The sequence below is a fragment of the Rhinolophus sinicus genome, chromosome 17 (genome assembly GCF_057876585.1).
Source record: "Rhinolophus sinicus isolate RSI-liver-muscle chromosome 17, RSI-T2T, whole genome shotgun sequence".
Taxonomy (NCBI): domain Eukaryota; kingdom Metazoa; phylum Chordata; class Mammalia; order Chiroptera; family Rhinolophidae; genus Rhinolophus; species Rhinolophus sinicus.
The window spans coordinates 174,715,152-174,726,687 of NC_142517.1; positions in this window are offsets into that span (position 1 = coordinate 174,715,152).

Below are 11,536 nucleotides of genomic sequence, written 5' to 3' on the forward strand. Positions count from 1 at the left end.
TGATTAAAGAGGTAGACTGGGGACAGAATTTATAGGACCTGAATATGAAGCTCAGATGAAGGAGTTTTAATTTCATCTTAAATGCAATGAGAAGCAATGATTTTAAGCAAGGGTGTAACATGATTTATGTATTTAAAAGATTTTTTTCTGAGGACAGTGCTTGGAAGACAGTGCTTATTTGGTAAATGAAGTTATATTCACATGAGCCTTGCTCTCCAGTATTTACTGAGAATAGTGCACCTGGGTCACAGTTTTTCTCTGTACCCCAAACTCTTGCCATCTCCCTTTGATCAGCTCAGTCAGTACTCCTATTTCAGAGCTCCGACATCAACAACTCCAATGGACACTCTTTGAAGCTTCTCTAGACCAGGGGCCACCCTACATGTAGAATCTTATATGCCAATAAATTATTCTGACCACAGTTTCTGTCCTTCTAGTTCCTACCACATTTGTCTATATCTAGGCTTCCAGAGTGGGAGGAAATAACAGTTGAAATAAGTGGAAAGAGGTAAGTGGAAAGATAGGCAAGAGGCAAGTTGTGAAGGGTTGCTTTGAAGCTAAGGGACACGAAATTTATCCTGTAGGAAAAGGAAAGCAACACTGAATATTTTTAGCTTCCTAAACACCTATGGCACTTGCTATTCCTTGTGCTTGAAATGTCCCTTCCTCTCGGGATCACCTACTAGCTCCTAATCAGGCTTTAGAATCTAGCTTGGCTTTCATCTCTTCTAGGAAAGCTCTAGGATTAGCTAGTTAATCACGTACCTATTGTGTATAGCTCTTGGTGTTCTTACGCTGTGTAATCACATGCTTACTTTTGGTCTCCCCTGTTTGTCTGAACTCTTTGACAGGAAGAGCTTTTATTCTTATTGTATCCTCAGCACCTAACCATAAAGGATTTCATCAAAGCTTGATTTCATCAAGTTTTTTGAATTCTCATGTTCCACTAAAAAATAAAGTACCCTAATAAAAGATTGGCAAATTGGAAGTAAAAGAATGGCAATTTCCTCATGTAATCATCTAACGCCACATCATTTTGCTAAAGTTTATACAGATATCTGTGCTCTAAAAGCTGGCACTAAATTCTAAGAAACATTCTACTTTTATCAATTTTAATTTTTTGATTCAAATATAAAAATACATTTTTATAAAAAGAACACACAGCAGTCTCATTCCTGCCCATGCCTTCCCACCCTTTTGACTCTAGCTGCTATAGTTATAGTTACCATTTTTATTATTTTTTGTACTCCCAGTGTTTCTGCAAATACGAATGTATTATTTTCCTTCCTTTCTTATGTAAAAGATAGACTAAAAGACATACTCTTTTATTCTTTGCTTTTCTTGAACATGAAAATTTATCCTGGAGGTGTTTCCACATCAGTAGTTAGTAGAAATTTACTTATTCTTTCTTGCAGATGCATAGCTTTCTACTGTATAGATATACCATGATTGACTTAATCTGTCCCCTACTGCTAGATACTATGTTCCAATGTGTTGCTTTTAAAAACAATCCTGCCAAGGTTAATCTTGCATAATTGTCATTTTATATTAGCACAGATATAGACATGTGCACATACATATAGATAGATAGATAGACAGATATAGATACAGATAGAGATAGATAAGAAGATATAGATATCTATATCTGTCTATATACACTGTATATATGAGATTATTACATCAAGAGTAAATGCATCTAAACTTTTGGTAGATATTGCCAGAATCCCCTTCCTGAGGTTATTTCATTTTCTCCTACCAGCAATATTTGAAGTGTCTATGTTCTCACAGCCTCTCCAACAATGTGTCATAGAACTTTTGAATTGTGCCTATCTAAGAGTTGAGGAATTGTGTCTCAGTGTAATATTGCATTTTTACTAGTGAAGTTAGCATTGTCTCATATGTTTAGTGGCTATTTGTTGTGTTTTTCTTTTTCTTTTTCCTGTGGCCTATTCAGTCATATCTTTTGCTTACTTTTCTATAAGGTTGGTCTCTTTCTTCTCCAGTTTTAGAAGTTTTTATATATATTGAGACTGTAAGCCCTCAGTCTTTGCTATGCGTTGCAAATATCTTTCCTATTTGTTTTGATTTTGCTAACACATATTTCTTACATGCAGAATAATTTTTTTGTTTGTATTTACTTTTAACTGTTAGCCTTTATAGATTTTGAGTCATAGTTAGAAAGATTATAAGTGAAATACCAGATCCATGATGGCAGAGTAGATAAGTGTGCTTGCTTCCTCCCGTGAACACATTAAAATTACAACTAAATTATAGAACAATCAACCTGGAGCACCATCTGAAGTCTAGCTGAACAGAAGTTTTATAACTCAGGATATAAAGACACATTATAATTAAAATGGCAAAGATTAAAGACAGAGAGAGAATTCTAAAAGTGGTAAAAGAAAGGCAACTAGTTACTTTTAAGGGAGCTCCCATAAGATTGTCAGGTGATTTCTCAACAGAAACTTTGCAGGCCAGAAGGATTGGACAAAAATATTCAAAGATGAAAAGCAACAACCTACAACCAAGATTACTGTACTCAGCAAGGCTATCATTTAAAATCAAAGGACAGATAAAGAGCTTCACAGATAAGAAAAAGCTAAAGGAGTTCATCACCACCAAACCAGTATTATAAGGAATGTTAGAGGGACTTCTTTAAGATGAAAAAAAAAAAGATTAAAAATATGAATAATAAAATGGCGATAACTACATATTTATCAACAATTATTTTCAATGTAAATGGATTAAATGCACCAGTCAAAAGACATAGGGGGTCTAAATGGATAAAAAAAACAAGATCCTTATATATGCTGCCTAAAAGAGACTCACTTCAGATAAAAAAGCCCACACAGATGGAAAGTATGGGAATGGGGAAAAGATATTTCATGAAAATGGAAAGAAACAACAAAAAAAGCTGGGGTAGCAATACTTACACCAGAAAAAATAGACTTTAAAACAAAGGCTATAACAAGAAACAAAGGACATATAATCCTATTTCTGGGTATTTGAAGAAACCCAAAACACTACTTCAAAGGGATGGATACATCCATGTGTTCGTTACAGCACTGTTTACAATGGCCAAGATATGGAGGCAGCCTGGGTGTCCATTGATGGATGAATGGATAATGAGGTGGTGGGACACAATGGACTATTGCTGAGCCATGAAAGGGAATGGGTTCTTGCCATCTGTGGTGTCATGGATGGACCTGGAGGGTATTATGCTGAGTGGAATATGTCAGACAGAAAAAGACAGATGCAATGTATTTTCTCTTATATATGGAATCTAAAGAACAAAATAAACAACAACCAGAAACAGAAACAAATTCATAGATGCAGAGATCATTTTGATGGTTGCCAGATGGGAGGGAGATTGGGGATATGGGTGAAAAAGGGGAAGAGATTAAGAAGTACAAATTGGTAGTAAATACAGAATAGTTATGGGGATGTAAAGTAAAGCATAGGAAATATAGTCAATACGATGGTAATAACTATGTATAGTACCAGGTGGGTACTAGACTAGTCAGGGGGATCCCTTCTTGAATTGTATAAATGGCTCACCACTGTGTTGTACACCTGAAATGAATATAAAATAATACTGAAAAATTTTAAAAAGGGGGAAAAAGGATGAAGGGAAATAATAGGTCCAAATTTCCAGGTATAAAACAAGTCATAGGGGTTGTAATGTACAGCATAGGGAATATAGTTAATAATATTGTGATAGCGTGGTATGATGTCAGATGGTTGCTGGACTTATGTGATCACTTCTTTAGGTCTATAAATGTTGAATAACCATGGTGTACCCTTGAGACTATTATAAGATTGTATATTAGCTATATTTTTAATAAAAATCCTTTTTCAAAAAGTAAAATACTGACCTAAACAATGTGAAGTTAAGCCATCTTATAATGTTCCCATTATAAGGGATATATATCAAAAGCAAAATTGTAAATAATGCTGCAGTGAACATCGGGGTACAGATGTCTTTTCCAGTTAGTGTTTTTATTTCCTTCAATAAATACCCAGGAGTGGAACTGCTGGGTCATAAGGTAGTTCTATTTTTAATTTTTTGAGAAATCTTCATACTGTTTTTCATAGTGGCTGCATCAGTTTACATTCCCAGTAACAGTACACAAGGACCCCTTTTCTCCATTTCCGCCCAAGTTAATTTTTATAACCTTTGTGAGTATTACAAAGATTCTCCTTTTAGGTTCTGGATATTTTGTATTAAGTCTTGAATATTTTGTCTTGTTGTTATTAAAATGCAGTCTACTTCTCCCATTGTTTCTGTTGTTTGTATATATATTAATTATGATATTACTCAATTTATTTTTCCATATTAATAATTTTATATCTTGCTACCTTGTTGAATTATTTTATTAATAGTCAGTTTCATTTTCTGTCTTTTTGGTTTTCCAGATGTTCAGTCATACCCTTTGCAAATATAGAGATAATTTTTTTGTCCAATATTTATACCTTTAATTTTTCTATGGTTTTGGGGCTATCAGGCAATCCATTAGACAATGTAAACTAGTAGTAGAGATTGTGGGCATTTTGGTCTAGTTCCTGACTTTAGGAGGCATGTCCCCAGTGTTTCTCTCTTAGGAAATATACTAGCCTTAGGACTGAGATAAAATTTGTATAATCATATAAAGGAAGTTTTCATCAATTCTTATTTTGAGTGCTTTTTTTAAAACTCAAGAGATTTGGTTTTTATCAAATTCCTTTTCAATGACTTTGTATGTAAAAACAATTTTTCCATGGCTTTATTAATATACTAAAATATATTAATGAATTTTGTATTATTGTACTATTCTTGCATTCTTGCATGAGTGGAGGAACACTTGATTATGACACATGCTGTTTGTTAGTATTTTATTGTCCTTTTGAGTTGATAGTCGTAAGTAAAATTGATCATCTTTTTCATAATCAGGTTTTAGTATCAAAGTTTTAATTTATACAATAATCTGGAAGTTTTCATTTTTCTAAGATGTAGGACTGGTTACATACCATGAGAATTACATAGTCCCTAAAGATTTCTCTGTGAGACTAGAATAATGGTACTTTTTTGAAGTGGAGTAGATGTTTGCAACATGTATAAGCAACAATTAAATTAGTTTGCAATCACTTCTTTAAGACTTCCTTCAATCCCGACACACAATTTTAGTATTATCTTACAGTGTTTAACCTTGATGCTCTTAACTATGCTTACACTGCTACAACAGAGACTTATCACATGGCAGAAAGAAGCCTCAAGAAGCAGGAGAAATGCTCATCCTGTTTGAGGACAGGAGTGGGCAGGAGAATCTTATATCCATTTTGAAGGGAGGGCTGCAGGAAAAGGGCTGTCCTCAGGGGTGGGCCAGGTTTCCCTTAAGGCCTGAAGGTGGAGAGACTTGTACGGCAAGATAAGGATGTACCGTGTTTCCCCGAAAATAAGACCTAGTTGGACAATCAGCTCTAATGCATCTTTTGGAGCAAAAATTAATATGAGACCCAGGCTTATATTATATTATGTTAGATAAGACCCGGTCCGGGTCTTATATTAACTTTTGCTCCAAAAGACGCATTAAAGCTGATTGTCCAGCTAGGTCTTATTTTTGGGGAAACACGGTAGGAGGTTGATTAGAATGGTATTAGGATTCCAAAGGCTGTAGTGAACGGGGCTGAGATGAAGGATAGTAGTGGGATTCACCAGGGCTGAGAAAACAGAGAAGGATGGGCGTAAGGGAACTAGAGAAGAACTGAGCACTTGCCTTTCTCCCTGTGTGTGAGAGTTATGACTAGCAGTGATGGCCTCCACTCAACTTGGTACAATTTCTATTGGTGCTCTAACTGCACAAGGGTCCCAGACAGTCTGACCTATCTCAGGTACTTGTGTATACCCGAGACACCGGGTAACAGTGGTGGAGCGGAAGGGCAAGACCTCCTAGGAGGTTCCTGGGTGTTCTAGGTTGATGAGAACTATTGTGCTGAGCTCCTGTGTTCTTACTTTCTATGTAAATAGCTATTCACAATGGTTTTCTGTGAGTATAAAATATTCACTCTTTGGGCATGAGCTAACCTGTTTGGACTCAATTTCTGAAGAGCTTTGGGTTTTGTCTTTTTTTTTTTTTTTTTTTCATTGAATTCAGGACAATGCCCTATTTTGATTTGTGAAGTAGGGCTGCTAGAGTGTTGCAGTTCTGTCATGTTTGGCTGGGAATGGGACCCATTTCTTTGTTTTGTGAAGCTTGGCGTTGCAAGTTCTCTGATCTGTAAGGTCTTTGGCTGATGGCTGCTTTGTAACCACATTCTTCTACCCAACATGAGGTAAAGTAATAGAGCTTGCCAGTAATACTCAATATCTCAGACTGAGAGCTCACTTTAAGAAAAGAGGCTGAATTCAGTGACTCACAAAACCACTCTTTGGCTTACGTGGGAGAGGAAAACATCAAGGAGCCAGTGAAGAAAAAAAACGCAAAAAGGTTCAAGGTGCAGTAATCCATTCTTTAACAGCCACGTTGGCCCTTTCTAAATTTCTGTTTTTCGACTTTTCAAATGGCTGTCTTTATCTGAAAACATTAAGATATTATGAACTAGAATTTGCCAATGACAAACGGGAAGTAATGTAAGAGTTTAGAATTTCATTGCAAATAAAACTTTCTTGAATACTTTCTTTTAAATTTTTGGTTTAGATTACAGATTTCTTTAGATCCAAGCAGTTACATTGACAGTGGAGGTTCATTTTCAAAGATATAATTATGATATTTTTAAGAAGGACAATCAGGAACCAGAGGATCTTTTCATGGATCTAATTTTTTATTTTATTTTATTCATTTTAAGTGTGTTTTTCCAGGACCTATCAGCTCCAAGTAGTTTTTTCAATCTAGTTGTGGAGGGCGCAGCTCACAGTGGCCCATGTGGGGATCGAACCCACAACCTTGTTGTTAAGAGCTCATGCTCTAACCAACTGAGCTAACTAGCTGCCCATCATGGATCTAATTTTGATATGACTTACAATCTCAGGTTACTTTGATCTTTTTGAATTCTTTTTCTTAAGGTGCTTTGCAAACAACTACATATACAAAGGCCTCAAAGTGTGTTGATGATATGGTCATTTCTGAACTGCCTTCGGACAGTGGTCTGTTATCCCCACGTTCTACTCCTATCCAGTTTTTCTCTTGATCGCACAAGTCCTAGAAGAAGGTTTTTGTTTGTTTGTTTTGTTTTTAAGCCATGGCAATAGGCATATCAGTCCATGTTTCTCTTTGGAGATCCCCAACCTCAAAATGCCAAGCCCAAATTATTAGTTTCTTGGCTTTTTATTTATAGTTCATTGATATATAAAATTGAATAGCTTACCATATCCTGTGCTGAAAGGGTATACTTTGAAATTTGTTTTCTCCGATGATGTTTACAAAATATGAACCCATGTTTGACTTACAGTATGGGAAACAAATTGGAATTTTAGGATATATTTACTTCTCATTTAATGAAAATATAACTAGACTTTTGGGTTTGACCTACACTGACTAAGAAAAGTGACATTAAGGCAAAATATTTCATATAATTAGCTATCTTTCTTCGGTTGGTATTTTTAAAAAGAGGAATAGACTTTGAAAATTAAAGATAAATATTAAGTACTAATGACATAAGAATTTCAGCATGAGGCATGATAAATGTTTGAGATATTTCAAGATAGGTAAAGTATATTAATCTCATGGATAAGTAACTTAATTCTTACTATAACAGTAAAATTTTATTAATGATGCTACTTGTCCATCTTCATTAGAGTCTAGTCAGACTGGCTTTAAATCAGAAAGAAATATATCATATTCCATAGTTTCCCTAAATGGTTTCATTCAGTTAAATCCTGTAAATTTATAGTCAATAATTATACAAAAATTCAATCCTATTCAATGTTATATAAAATAAGAATTATGTTATGGAACTGTACATGTATGAGAACCACTATGTAAAATATCAGTATAGACATTTACTATAAGACATATGAAAGATGGAAAGGAAATATATCAAACTATTAAAAGATATTACTTTTGAAAGACATACTATTTTTTTTTATGCTGCTTAATCTTATAAGAACATACTAGAAGTAATTTAGCTTCTGGTCAATCACTTATAGTCTTAAATCAAACAAAGTTAATAAAATACTGACAAATGAAGAATGCAAAAATGTAACTTTCAGTTGGCCTTAGATGATTCACTAGAAAATCCTTCACTTATGTAGATGAGTAAGTAGTCTCTAAGTGACTTAAAAGTTTTTAAAGCCTCCTAATTATTTAGGGACAAAACCAGGGCTTTAATTCAGTTCTCCTGATTATTAGATTTATAATTAATTTTTTTTCTTAAAAAAAATCATGGTGGAAAAGTGAAGGCAAATATGAGAAGGAAAAACAATTTAATCAGTCGTCAATGGTCAACTCAGAAAGCGTTCTCAAACCATCTTTTGTTTATAGGAAAGGTAATTTTCTGATGCTGCTCCACATGGTTAAGGATAATTTTAAATTAGGATTCATGCCCTGTTTTTACGTTTAAGCTAAAGTTGTTAAGGGAATAGCCAGATATCCAAAGTTGTCTGCCAACATTGTCAGCTGCTGTAGCAGCAGGGAGCCAGCTGTGGAGGAGAAACAAAATGTTAGCTGCTCTGGAGAAGAGGCTTCCACTAATTTTAGCTGGTGCTTGAAGACCTTACACCAAGCAATCCTTGCCTCCAGAAATGATCAGTAACACTTCCTATGGTGACATATTAACTAGTCATTTTTTACCCTTATCAGCCCCATGGGAACGGTCCAATATGGTTGAACACAGAACGTAGTGTATACCAGTCTTTAAGAGGTATTTCTTTAGTTTATCTATGTGGCATACCTATTATTTAATAGACATTATATCTAAAATGATACTAGACTTATTTTCCATAAACAACACATCTGAGTTTCTCAGGCCTACATTCTAAACAAGTAGCAAGTGATTCTAGGCATAACCATTCCTTTTTTTCTTTTTTTTTACTGTCACGTCATCTTGTGGAGAGATCTGTTAGTTTCACTAAAAAAACAGATTATTCGTTTTTATTTTTGTTGACCTTTCATTGGCTTTTGAATCATGGGGCAGGAATCAGTTATGAGATAAAAATGCAACAGCTCAATATAGATGCCCCCAACCCCATTACAAATGCTTATGCAGAAGCAGAGACTGGGCAGTGGATGTATTCTCTTGTTGCATTAGAAAATATTTATAGTAGACTAAAGTAGGGATATATTCTGGACTTACTTTTGGATAAACAGGTTACATTTTCCATTTTTCTCTCAGCCACCAAAAACAGAAGGCCTATAATCAGATAATATAAGTTTGTTATCAGGAACCAGGAGTAACTTTAGAAGATGATTGGTTTTATTCTAATCACTGCCAGAAAAAAAGAACATGGTTTCAGATCAATTATTCTAACACCAAAGTCTTTGTTTGGTAGACATCTCACCTGGTTTGTATTGACAGCTCTATGAATCAAGTTTCCTCAAAGTCATTGCTAACTAGGATGCTCCCTCCTGATGCAGAGGACATGAGATTTAAATCCAGAGAATCCTCTGGAGTAAGATGGCTAACTGAGCACACATGTTTACATCCCCAAATCCCACCCTCGCCCTCTCTATTCCTGATACCTAGTGGAGTGGAGATTAATTAGGATAGGTTGTAGGAAATAGAGAAGTTATTTTCTTTGAAAATCTGAGTAGTAACATGAGTAAATTTTTTATTCTAATACAATAAAATTTTTAATTGGTTATGCATATATTAGTTTTATAACTTTCTATTTAAGCAGAATATTCTTCTCAGCCACCCTAGGCAATAAAGTAGTTGGGGGAAAAAAAGAGGTGAAAATTCTTTGAAGGAAAATAAGCCCTAAATGGAACATATACAGAAGAGAAACTTGTGATTAAAACTCTATGAAAAGAAGTTTTGGAAAAGAAAACAGAATTGCTAATAAAGCCACAAAGGCAACATCTGAGAAAACGTTCTACTGTAAAAGATTATACGGTTCTACTGTAATCTCTGCTGGACATTTATGACTACTGAGGTAAGGCAGTAAGGCTTTATACAGAGGGTGCCAAATATATATATATATATGCATTTTAAGAAAGGAAAACTGTATTAAAATTGTAATACTCAATATATACCCATAACAAAGATGAATAAATTTAATATATAGTCACAGGATGTGGAGTACAGCATAGGGAATAAAGTCAGTGGAATTGTATATATACAATGTCAGAGGAGTTGTAGATTGGGGGAAGGGGTTATCACTTTGTGAGGGTATAAATGTCTAACTATTACATTGTTTTGTAAACCTGAAACTAATAAAAAAAAAAGATGAATACAAGTCACGTTTGACTTATGCAATTACAAGAGGTGCTCAAAGTCGTTACCATCAGCGTCCAAACACTTCTGATTGCGGCAAACTACTGCTTGAGCAACATTGACCAAAGTGTCCCCTAGTACACATTGTTTTGGCACCCCTGGGATATTCGTATACCTTTTGTTTTCTCCATTAGTAAAATTTGAATGATAATATCCCCATGTTTACTTAACAAAATGTCAGGAAAAGGACTAAGCTGATTATTTAAGAGCCTTGTTTGAAGTTCATTGATAATAAAAACTTGAGTTCTGGTAGACCTATCAGAGGATTCCTGTAGAGGTTTCTCACTTGAGATGTTAAACACATAGGAGCAATTTTTCAGGAGACATTTTAATGAAGATATTTCTTGCCTGGAAACTAATGATGATAAATTTATAATTTTGAGTAGTTATATATTTGTCTATATGTTTGAGAATAAATTTATTTTTTTATTCCACTAGAAAGAAAAGTTCCTATACCGGCAAATATTATTAAAAAGTAAGCAGAAGAATGCATTATAATAAACATATGAGTAAGCCTGTTTCAGGGTTGAAACAGATTACTTGTTCATCTTAAGGTAAACATCATCCAACTGGTGTGTTTTTGACTTTACATTTTTATAAATATGATTTTTATTAGATCACCCAGGATATATCAAGTCTTGCAAAATTGAGTCCTGCCCTATGATTTACAAATCTGAGATCTTGGCCTGGAATTCACAGTTCTCCCTAACGTAGTATTTACAACTTCCTTCAGTTTTCATCTATTTGACATATCTTGAGTTCCTACTAAGTGCCAGGCGCTCAACTAGAAATTGGGGATACTTAAATGAAAAGGCATCATTTCTATTATTTGAGTGAGGCTATATAAATACAAAGCATTCATTACAATTAAGTATTGATTGTTATGGACACATATATAAAATGTAATGGGAGGATAGGAGAAAGATTTCCTAAATAAAGGAGTTAGATTATGACTATAGGTCCTTTGCCACTAACTGAATGGATTCTTGTTTTCCCATTTTCAGAAAGAATAAGAATTTTAACCAATAATATTACATAAATTCCAGTTTGCATTGTGTATGCATAATTTTTTTGTAACATTACTTTTCAACATTCCTCTGTGAGACAGAATAGGTTAATTGGTGATTCA